The 12603-nt window shown below is 44.9% G+C and overlaps 1 long non-coding RNA gene across 1 annotated transcript; it reads right to left on the minus strand.

Moving 5' to 3' along the window:
* Positions 1-7629: 7629 nt before the first annotated feature.
* Positions 7630-12328, minus strand: LOC125551730. The gene is made up of 3 exons (XR_007303076.1): positions 11810-12328; positions 8811-11518; positions 7630-7952 (listed from the first exon to the last, which is right to left on the minus strand). It is a non-coding gene; the product is annotated as an uncharacterized LOC125551730 (long non-coding RNA).
* Between the last annotated feature and the right edge of the window lie 275 nt (positions 12329-12603).

Below are 12603 nucleotides of genomic sequence, written 5' to 3' on the forward strand. Positions count from 1 at the left end.
CGTGGAAGAAGAACTAGAGCTACAAGAATTCCCACCTATGAAACTCCCGAACCTTTCCGGTTATGCAATCGGGTGTTGGGGATACAAGAGAAGCATAATATCCACCCAATTCTAGCAAATCCTACATCCAGCTGTATCCATCCTTCAACACATAACCGAGAAAAACTTCGGAAATCGTCTACCTCAACCTTCGAAAAGCATCCGTTATACAAGTTATGGCAATACTCCCGAACTCCCGCCCCAGTACTGGGTGGCGTTGAGGTTATCTCACCAACAACTGCATAAAAGAGATTTTCGATGTCGGCGAAACTAAACTCATGTATTCCAGAACTGCAACGATAAAATTGTGACGACAACACCTCGGAGCTCAACTCCCCGGGACACTGCCACAACCCCTAAATGACAGGAGGCACCAAGAACAATGTTCTCGTCACAAATCAATCGGAACAATTCCAAGATACCTGCGTGATCCTAAAAAAATTTAGTGAAATTTGAGAAGAGAAGAGTCAAAACTCTACGTCAGGATGCCTTACCAGAGCGATGAAGGGACTGGGGAGTAAAAAGAATTCCTAAACTCTCCGATATATAATTCCTAAATGACTCAAAACATTTTTCTAGACTCAACAACGCCAGCTATTCGATCAAGCAGGGGGGCTCCTAAGGTCGGGGAAGGCTCTGATTACCAACTTGTAACGCCCTTGATGCAGCTATATCTCCTACGTGTCAAAGCACGACTTAGAGGCATAACCGCATTAAAAGCAATGTCGCAAGTAAGGTAATCTTCACAACAACCCATGTAAATATATATAAAAAGGGGAAATGATACATAGTTGGCTTACACTCGCCACGTCACACAAATACATGAATAACACTACAATCATCCAATACACTCATGGTCCGACTACGGTACCAAAATAAAAGATCAACCCCAACATGCGACACGGTCCCCGATCACCCCAACTGGGCACCACTACTGATCCTCTGGGAAAGACACATAGTAACGGCGAGAGTCTTCATCGAACCCCCACTTGAGCTCAAGCGCATCATCTGGAACGGTATCATCGGTCCCTGCATCTGGTTTGGAAGTAATCTGTGAGTCACGGGGACTCAGCAATCTCGCACCCTCGCGATCAAGACAATTTAAGATTATAGGTAAGGCAAGGTAATATGTGGAGCTGCAGCAAGCGACTAGCATATATGGTGGCTAACCTGTTCGCAAAAGAGAGCGATAAGAGAAGGCAAAAGCATGGTCGAACAACTATGATCAAGAAGTGATCCTAGAACAACCTACGTCAAGCATTACTCCAACACCGTGTTCACTTCCCGGACTCCGCCGAGAAGATACCATCACGGTTACACACGCGGTTGATTCATTTTAATTAAGTTAAGTTTCATGTTATCTACAACTGGACATTAACAAATTCCCATCTGCCCATAACCGCGGGCACGGCTTTCGAAAGTTCAAATCCCTGCAGGGGAGTCCCAACTTAGCCCATCACAAGCTCTCACGGTCAACGAAGGATATTCCTCCCCCGAGACATTCCGATCAGACTCGGCATCCCGGTTTTACAAGACATCCTCGACAATGGTAAAACAAGTCCAGCAACACCGCCCGAATGTGCCAACAAATCCCGATAGGAGCTGCACATATCTCGTTCTCAGGGCACACTCGGATAAGCAATCCATACAACTAAAACCAGCCCTCGAGTTTCCCCGAGGTGGCGCTGCAAGGGGCTCTAGTTTGGACCAACACTCAGAGGAGCACTGGCCCGGGGGGTTTAAATAAGATGACCCTCGGACTCCGGAAACCCAAGGGGAAAAGAGGATAGGTGGAAAATGCTAAAACCAAGGTTGGGCATTGCTGGAGGAGTTTTATTCAAGGCGAACTGTCAAGGGGTTCCCATTATCACCCAACCGCGTAAGGAACGCAAAATCCGGGAACATAACACCGATATGACGGAAACTAGGGCGGCAAGAGTGAAACAAAACACTAGGCAAAAAGCCGAGCCTTCCACCCTTACCAAGTATATAGATGCATTAAGATAACAAGATAATATGGTGATATCCCAACAATAAACAATATTCCAACAAGGAACGATCTCCAATCTTCACCTGCAACTAGCAACGCTATAAGAGGGGCTGAGTAAAGCGGTAACATAGCCAATCAACGGTTTGCTAGGACATGGTGGGTTAGAGGTTTGACATGGCAATTCGGGAGGCATGATAAGCAAGTGGTAGGCATCGTAGCATAGGCATAGAAAAAGAGCGAGCATCTAGCAAGCAAAGATAGAAGTGATTTCGAGGGTATGATCATCTTGCCTGCAAAGTTGTCAGAGTTGACTTGATCCTCGTACGCAAATCAACGGGCTCCTCGTTAGCGAACTCGTCTCCCGGCTCTACCCAAACAAGACAAACAAGCTAAAGGAACACAATTAACCACGTGCAATGCTCGAACAACATGATGCAAACATGGTATGCTATGCGGGATGCGATATGTGATGCATATGCGAGATTTGACAAGGAATGATTGAACCTGGCCTCAACTTGGAAATCCAAGAGTGACACTGGAAAGGTGAGGTGATTTCGGTTGAAATCGATATAAAGATCACCGGAATCGGATGCACGGTTTGGAAATGGCAAGCAAAACAAATATGGCACCGGTCTACGATAATCAGCAAGTAGCCATCTAAATGCATCAAGATAAATATGCTACAGCACTCAAACATGACAACAAAATACATGGCAGGGATCCACTCATGATGCTTGACAAAAGATGAACACTGAGCTACGGCTAATTCATCCATTAATAGGTTCAAACAAGCATGGCAAAAATGCAAACGATAACAGGTTTCAGACTAAGTGAAATTAACACAAGTCTGGAATTCAACATCAGGTAGCACAATTTAGAGCATGAAAACTATATGCTACAGGAACTTAACATGGCAAAGCAAGGCATGACATGAAGCTACTAAAAGCACTTAACAAAAGTCCCTTAGTGACCTTGAGCCAAAAGGGATCAAAAAATACAATTGCAAGCATGCGAACATGGAAAAAACATAAACAGATCACAGACTTAGTTAAAAACTGGAGCGTGCAAATCTGTTAACGAGTAGGCATGTTTACGAGCTCGATGCACTCACTAAAGAGTAAGGCATGACAAACTAAGCATACACCCATCAAGAATAAATGGCATAGAAGCTAGACATGGCAAGAACAACAACATAGCATGCACGGATCAATAACAACATCCTCGGCAAAATCGCTAACAAGTCAACAATCTGCCAGGAATCACGAAATAGCAAAAGTAGAGCTCGATTGACTCAAGTTAGGGTGCTCCGTAAATGCAAACAAAGACATGTATGGATAGAACACCACAATGTTAACAAATCATCCTTACTGATCATCCTCAAAAGAGGCACGGATCACTAGGAAACAACATGAACATATGGCATAATGACAAAATCAGGACAAGGACTTAGAGAAATTCTAAGTCCCTGAAATCAGCATTACCGAATACGCTACTTTGCAAGCTTGTGCTAGTCACCACACATATCACAAAAATACATGGTAAGCACCTCTGTAAAGATGGCATGGCACATAACAAAACACATGTAGAGCTCGGGAGCATATCACGCACACATTAATCATGGCAAAAATGACAAATATCTATTTGATGAAACAGAACTGACAATTTAACCACATAGCCCTCTTCCAACAGCATTTCGGGCATCAAGATGAGCTCAAATGAAAATGATGCAGTGAGATGAAATGATGTACTCTCTGAGATGAACATTTTGATATGCTATACGCGCAAATTGGAGCCACGGTTGCGGAGATACGATGCGGTGAAATATGCATAAAAACTAGGGTTAGGGCAAAAAGTCAACCGAGGTTAGGGTTCCAGATCTGGATCCGGATCGGGCACTGTAGCGGCGCGGAAAAACGATGATCGCCGGAGTTGGAGTCCGAGGTCGTCGGACTTGGAGACGCTCGCCGGCGCGAGGGGATGGCCGGAGCGGGTCGTCGGAGCGGCGAGGGGCGGCGCGGACGGCGCGGCCGCTATGGTGGTGCGGCGAAGAGGCGGCGGTGGTGCGGCGGCCGGAGCGGCCTGCGACGTCGATGGCGGGCGGCGGCGCCGGGCGGAGGCTCGCCGGCGCGGGGGAGGAGACTGGGCGGCACGGTGAGGGGCGCCTTGCCCGGGGCGAGTGGCGGCGGAGGCGGGCCGCAGAGGCTCACCGCGGGCCGAGCGGGCCGCGTGGCTGCGGATGGCGGCGCGCCACATGGCGGTCTGTGGTTGGCGGCGGCGGGGATGTCCGGCGCGGCCCGGACATTGTCCGGCGCGCAGAGAGGCGGGGAGCTAGGTTAGGGTAGGAAGAGACCCGTGATTTCGGAAGGGGATCTATTTATAGGCATAGAGGGAGCTAGGAAGCTCCAAATGGAGTGCGGTTTGCGGCCACGCGATCATGATCGAACGCTCTAGATGATGGAGAGGGTTTAGGTGGGTTTTGGGCCAAATTGGAAGGGTATTGGGCTGCAACACAAACGAGGCTTTCTCGGTCCCTCGGTTAACCGTTGGAGTATCAAACGAAGTCCAAATGGCACGGAACTTGACAGGCGGTCTACCGGTAGTAAACCAAGGCCGCTTGACAAGTCTCGGTCCAATCTAGAAATGTTTAACCCCCACACACGAAAAGAGGTAGAAAGGGGCACCGGAGGAGATAGGAGCGCCGGAATGCAAAACGGACAACGGGAAAAAAGCTCGGATGCATGAGACGAACATGTATGCACATGCAATGCACATTATGACATGATATGAGATGCATGACAAAGGCAACAACACACGGAGACAAAAACCCGAACCCGAGGAAATAAAATAACTTAGCGCCGGAAACGGCAAGAGTTGGGATACATATAAGGTAAATTACATCCGGGGTGTTACATATGGCAACTCTCAGTTAACCTGATCAAGATCTTCCTTATGTGTGTTGTAGGGAAACAATGGGAGACACTGCGGTTTACCATCGAGGGTTGCTCATGCATGGTCCTTTCGCTAACAGCACATTATTATGCGGTTGCAGGAATCATTCTAATATTTAGGTTTCTTACAATTTGGTCTTGCACATGTAGGTCCTGCTGTCAAAGGCTTAGACCCACTGTTTGACCCATTTTGCATATGGGAAAATGAGATGTCCATGAATATCAGTCAAGTCAAGAAACTCAGGAAGATTGTTAGGATGAAGAAACTTGCGACGAATAACAGCAAAATCTTTGTTTGCACAATGAAGAAGACATCAGTCAACTATAGGATGGTACTCACTCTTTTACCTTGTTTTTACCCCTTGCGCCATTTCAAAATTTATAACAGCGATTTATGCATATCTTTGTTTTCAGTACTTTTCAAAGCAGTTCACCGATGATTACCTTTCAAACCACCTGCATGGTCAAGAGGTGAGGAAGGTATTCATTCAACACCCATGGCATAATATTGAAGTCTTCTTGAAGAGGACGAAGGTTGGGCTGGCAATTATCCATAGCCACTGGCCTAAATTTGCAAGGACATTCAACATCACTGAAGGCTCAATATTTGCCTTCCACTTCTGTAGTTTCCCAGATGGGATTCATCTGTCTATTTACCATGTATGATGCTACTTTCCAAAGGTTTTCGATGTTTCATGTGAAACTTGGTGCTATTGTGTAATGGCGTAACTGAGTGCCGAAGCTATCTGATGTAATTCGATTATGAAATCCTGGTTGCCGTTATACAGATATGAAATATCTGGTGTGTTTTATAAGAAATATCAATTTGATTAGTACATGAATTTTCAATAATAGGATAATTACCCTGGTTATTGGGGTTTTCTATTGCAGGCGGTTACTCAGACAGCATCGTGGGCAATGAACGCAAACAACCCACATGGCTTCTAGAAAGTAGGTGTGTTCGATCAACTAACAAACACACACGGTTTTCGGCAAAGAACGGTTTGCCTTAGGCCACCTTGCACAAATGTTTCCACACAAAAAATGTGTGATGTACATATGAACGAAAATGTTTTTCTAGGATTCGCCGTGTGGGATGTACATACGAACAGAAACGATTGGATTTTGATGCCTCGCCAGATCGCACACGAGCTCATTTTGCCCCAGCCTGTGTGCCAGGAGGGCCTATCCCTGACGGTTTCTGGGTCCTATGGGAAGGACCCCCTATCGCCCACACTCACTTGGCGACGGTTCCAAACGCCGTCGCGGAAAGGGGTTAAAAACTATTTGTATAGCAGGTCTCTGCACCAGTGTCTAGTAGAGGCTTACTAGGGACACGGTATTTGTTTATGTATTCACACATGTATTTAGGTTTCCGATCAATACAATTATAGCATGAATAATAAACCTTTATCATGAATAAGAAAATATAAAATAACAACTTTATTATTGCCTCTTGGACATATTTCCTTCAATTCCGATGGTCCTAGGGCACGGGGAAGGGCGCGTACGAGTGCGGTGTGGCACGACGAAGTTGCAGGTGTCGTCAGCGTGTGTCGAGGGTGATGGAGGCGACGACTGGGTGCTCGCCGAAGTACGCGTGCGATGGCGGGGCTTCGTGTGCAAACGAACGGCTCAAAATAGGCATCTATGGACGAAAAAAGGACATGGCCACGAGCTCGCTCACTCCCGGTGATCGCCGGTGTTCGTTGTCAGGCGATGGAACGGCTCCGCCTTTGTCGTTCTTAGGGTTCCGGAGGGCCGTGGGGATGCGATCGATGTCTTGGGGGGCTCCCCGTGACTCCGGGAAGGCGGGGGTCATGTCCACAATTTTGCCGAGCTCAGACTCATCTGCTCCCCATGAACATTGAATTTGAAAAAAAAATAGCAAAATCATTTCAAAAACACTGAATCTTTTGAGCATCCAAGATACTCAGATGCGCTAAGAGTGTGTAAATTTCCATGGTGAAATGACATTTAAAGAGCTCTAGACAAAAAGAAGCAATATCAGTCTCCAAAGTGCCTTTGCCTTTTAACAAAGTTTATTATTTGGGAGTTGATTATTATTATTTTTGTCCAAAGCTCCTCGAATGCCATTTCACCACGAAATTTATACGTTCCTGGCACATTCAAGCCTTTTGGATGTGAATTTTTTTCATATATTTTTGCTACTTTTGTTTGAATTCACTTTACATGGACGGGTGTACGATGAGCCGAGCTTCAGCCGCCCTCATTAGATCTAGATTATCCAATATGTGGGATGATGATGTTATGCCGGGCTTCATTTGATCATCAGCTATTGTAAACGATTTATTACTCACTAGCAAAAATGCCCGTGCGTTGCAACAGGAAAAGAAAAAAATATCACACACTCTCGTTCCCACCCTACTAATGGTGGTCGTGGTGTCCACTTGATCACAAACACATCCGAACGTGGGCAATCCAAAGACAATGAACCCATCCATAAAAATGTAAAGCTAATTTGTAATTCCATAGAGATGGCCCTTGTAGAATCCATACAAAACTCAATCCAACCGACCATTTTATAATGATATGTTCACAAACTTTGGTTGTGCTATTACTGACCATGTTTTGCTTCTATTCTTTCAGGACAGAACGATACAACAAAATGTTTTAGAACGCAAGGGGTCAAAATACTCTGAATCAGATTATACACTCTGAAATATAAATTCAGGCCATATACATTCCGCTTTTGCAGCTAACCTACCAAGTATTACACTTCTAGGACCAAAAAGTTGAAAGTGGAATATCACAACTTAAGTATTGAACTAACCTCTACTTGAAAGCATTGCACGCATTTGTGAATCCAAGCATAGTTATCTGGAGGAAATAATTCAGCAAATACAATATGCGTAGAAAATTCAGAGATCTCATGAGGGGTGAATTGATGCCCAATATATTGAGAAACAATACACATGTTTCAGCATGTAGTTCGATTAACTGAAGCAAATTATCTACAAAGAATAGAAAAGGAAATGAGTACATAATCCGGGGACCAAATTGGTAAACAATACCACAATCTTGAAAAGAAACATCAACATCAGTAAATTTTAGAACACCACAACTACAGTCTTGTGCCACTTGTGGTTGCACCCCATGACATGGCAAGAGAACCACATATAGTGGCGAGCAGTTGGCTTTGCTTGACTGAGCAGCGGCAAACAAAACTTGCAGAATATTTTGTAAGAATTTTGGTAATTTTACTACTCCCTCCGTCCGGAAATACTTGTCATCAAAATGGATGCATCTACAACTAAAATACATCTAGATACATCCATTTCAATGACAAGTATTTCGGACGGAGGGAGTACATAACAATTCTCCTAATTCCTAACAAAAAAAAAACATTACCCAAACAACTGCAGGATTTTTTTTGTCTAAAACCTAGACTTGCAAGAGAAACATCCACAGTTCTACACAAACCAATGCTGATATCATTTGCAGAATTTCCTGAGTTCGTTCTTGCTACTTCTTCACAAGGCAGCCAGTCAATTTGACAATTTTTTCAGTGCTCAAATATTGAAATATATGTTCTTATAGCGAGTATGTTCAGAGGACCGTAGAGAAAAACAGGTTTGTATTAATTGACTTGTTAATTGACTCTCTACAGCCCCTCACAAATTATACACAAACACAATCGTCAAAATCCGGAGCCGACCCTCAAGTAAGCTAGCTAGGTTCTGGGCTTAGTGCTGAAGTGCATAGTACAGTGCTACATCACATTACAGGGAGACGATCATACGACAATCTCAAGAAGAAAGGGAAGGGGGAATAGCAAGGCTGTTTCTGAGGGTGGTCGAGGCATCACATACCTCTGGTGTAGCCACCGTTGGCAATATTGGATGGCTCGACAAACGTTCTGCTACCTCCGGCGAACTCGGTGCTTCCCTAACTATTTTTCTTGGTTGGCTTGCATTGCTTGTCTATACTGTTAGATCAGCAAGTGACGAAGCTCTAACTGCCAGGAAGGCTATCCTTCCCTCTGGAATTCACAACCGAGATATAAATTGTGTGACTGCATATTATGTTATGAATAAAAGAGAAAACACATGATATACAATGTTACAAAAACCGTTTTGGACAATTCTAACTTGTAGATAGCTCAATATGATTTTGCTTTGAAATAAAACTTAAGCATAAATACCCAGAAAAATTAATGAACAAAGTAGCAGACTAAAATATTTACAATAAAAAGGATATATTTGATCATTAATCCTGCTACAAAACATAGATTTTTTTTGTAGCATCAGGCAAAGATTCTTAATGTGAGAAATTTAATCTACAGTAACGACCAGCCACTCAGTTCACACAATTGTACAGTCATTTTATTTAGGGAAACATATGTGTGGATACAAAATAGATAAATAAATGTGTTTAGAAACCTGGAAAATAATTATCCAAACAAACCTATTTTATTATTCTAATGATTCAAAATGAATGGCGTCAAAGATAAAACATATGCTCATGTACATCCAGCCACATCGTCGACCACTATTTATTCACCTTGCAACTAATGTTCATATCAACAAAATGGTTCGTATTTTCAGTTTCAGATGAAGGATATGGAAGAGAAAATGATGCATGTAACAAGCCTTTAGACGTTTCCGAAAACACAAAACTATATGCAAGGTTTTTGAGTCGCCGACTAATCGCCGACTAATCGCCAAGTTGTTGGAGCGAGGTTGGCTTGCGCAGGCGACTTGGCTTGAGGAGCGAGTCGCGCGACTGGTAGGCTAGTCGACGATTAGTCGACGACTAGTCGGGTGACTAGGACCTCAGAGCAGGGCGGCTTGCTTCAGCAAGGCCAAGGGAGGGAAGACTGGGAAGGTGAGGAGGCCAGAGTTCGAGGGAGGGGAGGAGGAGACGAAGCTGGAGAGTGCGCCGCCTGTACGAGGAGAAGCACGGAAGAGACGAAGGAGAAAGGCACATGGGAGCAGATGCACGGTTCAGATTAGAGCATATGGACGGTTGGGATTTTTATCTGGAAGCTAGGGTTACATAATGGGCCTATTGGGCCAGCTCTCTAGCACGAAACAGAGGAGGAGCAAGACACGTGCTCCCATCCCACATCAGAATCGCCGCCTCCATTGCTCCTACGAGCTGCTGCTGCCTTCTCCGAGCTGAATTATACTCCAAGCAGCTGCCTTCCCCCTCCTCCGCCTGCAACAACACCTCTTCCCCCCTCCTCCCCCTCCTCTTCCCCCTCCTCCTCCTCCTCTTAACACCTGGGGCGACTTGGGGCGATTAATCACGACGAGTCGCAGACTAATCGCAGCGAGCCACTAGTCGGAGGCATGGCGACTCGACTTGGCTAGGCGACTCAAAAACCTTGACTATATGTACAATACTTCTTTGTATATAGCTATGACTGAAAAATTAAATGGTCAATGAGAGGGCAAACAAATCACAGGATTTTCTTTTGCATATCATGTCAGTTAGAAATAAACAAAGAATTATAATCAGAAGAAATAAAGAAAGCGCAAAATTTCTCAAGAGCATATGACTACAAAACAATCTAATCCACTTCCACTAAAGTTTTTTTTGGTGCATTTCCTCATCAAAAATTGGCTTTACTAAACGACGGTGCCACCTAACTACCATGTCCATTGAAGGCCCAACTTCAACCAGCTCCATTCTAGGAATATATGGATTTTGTAGTTCTCAACTCCTGCTTCATAAGATCATATATGTGGTAATCATAAGCCCATCCAAAAGATTGTTGAGCCTCTTCTTTGAATGAGAGGCATACACTCCTACTGCAAACACCATTATAACAAAAGAATATGACATCTTTCAGCAGTTATAGCAGACAATAATATTCGCTGGTTAATATACAAAGGAAAATGAAACGATCATTGTAACAGGCACGCAGAAGGCTTCAGATAGGACCTATATTGTGCTACTCAAAGTCAATATCTAGCTCAAAAAGTCAATGCCGAGCTCAGAAAGTCATTTCATTTTTGAGAGCCTCACCGATTTAATCTTTATTTTCTCAAGTGAATAATAATTCCTCATTGTCACTAAGAATGCAATAAGATTTAGGGAGAACTCCAGGGACACCCCTTCTCTCAAATGGCCTGATGTTGTTGCTATTCATGGTGTAATTCACAGAATACTTCAAGGCAAAAAAGTTCTGCCATCACGAAGTTCAAACTGTACATTATTGCCATGCTCAACCTGGAACAAACATTAGAGCACTGGTCTAATGTGGGAGCCTGGGAAAATCACATACGTACTATTTCTAGTTGCTCCACATATATGGTTCGAAAGAAACAATCTTTTCCAATATCAACTAAATTAAGATTTACATGTGGTTATTTGTACAAACCATGGACTACCTTAAGAAGCAGCGCAGACAAAAATTGCAGTTCAGTCTCTATTAGAAAGGCAAGGTAAGCGTGCAGACCTCATGCCGAGACGAGCTGATGTTGCTGGCAGCGAGGAAGGCTCGGCGTCCTCTGACTATGGATGCACGCCGACCAGAATCACGTAGCCACGGCTCCGACCAGAATCACCGTGTCTGTCCCGGATTAGAGAGAGGGAACAACAAATTACAAGCATGGTTTTGGTACGGATTCACAGAAGACCCTAATCAAACATCACGACAGCATACTATTTGGAATTCAGAAATCCATTCAAGTCATGCACCCCAAAGGATGATCCATCAGTATATAGGATAAATCACCCAAGAATGATTACCAACTCAAGCATCATGTTCTAGAAAAAATATTCAGGCACACCATGGTTTCCAATTCAGAAGATGAAGCACAGCAAACAGGCTATTAAGCCCAATTCTAAAAATCAAACATACCTCTATTGAATCTCAGGCTAGCGTAATCCATAGCCTTGCCTGGCAAGCCCGCCGGCCGGTCGCCGGAGCTGCCACCGCTAGCGACCGCCTCCCTGACTCTGCGCCCCCTGCTCCTTCTCCTTTATTCCTTTCTCCCTCATGCCCTGTCTCTCTTTCTATGGATGAGCAGGACGCCGTCGCCACCGGAGCAAGCCGCCGCACCAGCAGCCAGATCGGTCGCTGCCGCCCCCGGATCCGCCCGTATTACTCGCGCCGGCGCCGTGGCCTCGCTTCACCCACCGGCCGCCTGCCCGTTCCGACGAACTCCAGCGCCGCCAACCTTTTCCCCTGCGTCGAGGAGTTGCTCGAACCGCTGCCGTCCGTTGCGTGGCCCGGCAGCCCAGCCAGATCGGCAGCTCGCCCGCGTGGGCTGCGCGGATGGACGGACAGGAAGACCATCCGCAGGTGGCGGCGGTGGCGTCCGTACCCCGGCTCTCCTTCGATGCATACGTGCCCGTGTGTCATGTGTTTTTTTCCAACCCTTGCGTTAGGCCGAATAAAAGTAAGGCCCAAGCCCAGAAACGAACGAAATGTTTTCTCACTTTAAAAGGACCGCGCGTTTAATACATGAAACTACAGGGTTTTTTATCGAAACCGTACTCAACGAAACGTTTTCTGACTTAAAAATGGACCACGGGTTGAATAACTAAAACATCAGGGACTTTTTTGCAAAAATACCAACTACGTACGACCACAGGCAACATCTAGTTTATTATTAAATTAAACTAGTAAAAAATCCCGTGCGTTGCAACGGA

This window comes from Triticum urartu, chromosome 4, assembly GCF_003073215.2.
Source record: "Triticum urartu cultivar G1812 chromosome 4, Tu2.1, whole genome shotgun sequence".
Classification (NCBI taxonomy): domain Eukaryota; kingdom Viridiplantae; phylum Streptophyta; class Magnoliopsida; order Poales; family Poaceae; genus Triticum; species Triticum urartu.